An 805-nucleotide genomic window follows, 5' to 3' on the forward strand; every position below is an offset into this window, starting at 1 on the left:
TAATCATGAAGTTGCAGCATAAACACAGACATATAGGCTATTATTCTTAGTTTATTAGGTCTGTCACATGTTGAAATAACGAGTGGTGGGTAATAAACCTTGATGAAGGCAAGAAGTCAGCTCAATAAATTTTAGTTCTTTGAGTTGGTAAATTTTGAAAGAACGGCTTTATTGCCTAAGGAACAGCTATTCTTCAGGATACCTTTTAAAACAAGATCTCTGTAGTATTTAAGTTATTAGAAGATTTGGCAGCCATTGTTTTTGTAGCAACACTACTTGTTTTATCTAATGGAGATTTTGCTTTGTTTTTGGTGGTCATAGCACTATTGTGCCTCTCACATTTTTTATATAGTTTTATATAAATATGAATATAACCTATTTCATAGTATGGCTGTAAAATATTTAATATTGGGAAAAATGTAATTTTTAGGAAGTTAAAAAACTGCTATAAACCCATACATTCATACTGTAGAAATCTTTAGCAATAAGAAGGAATGAATTATTGATATAGTAACAGGTGGAATTAATGGTGAGTGAAAGGAATTAATGGTGAGTGAAAGCATTTCAAAAGTGTAAATGGTGCATGGTTCCATTCTTGAAAAAAAAGAAATTTAATAGAGAACATCTTAGTGATTGCAAAGAGTTAGGGTTAGTATGTGCATAGGGAATGGTATTAACTATAAGGTAGTACAATTTTTTTTTTTTGGTAATGAATAGCATATTCTGTGTCCTGATTACGCTAAAGATTACACAAGAGTAGGTAATAAAATTGTGCGCATCTCACAGCAACAAATGCTTATAATCT

Source organism: Condylura cristata, unplaced genomic scaffold (genome assembly GCF_000260355.1).
Source record: "Condylura cristata isolate star-nosed mole 26May11 unplaced genomic scaffold, ConCri1.0 scaffold00003, whole genome shotgun sequence".
Classification (NCBI taxonomy): Eukaryota; Metazoa; Chordata; class Mammalia; order Eulipotyphla; family Talpidae; genus Condylura; species Condylura cristata.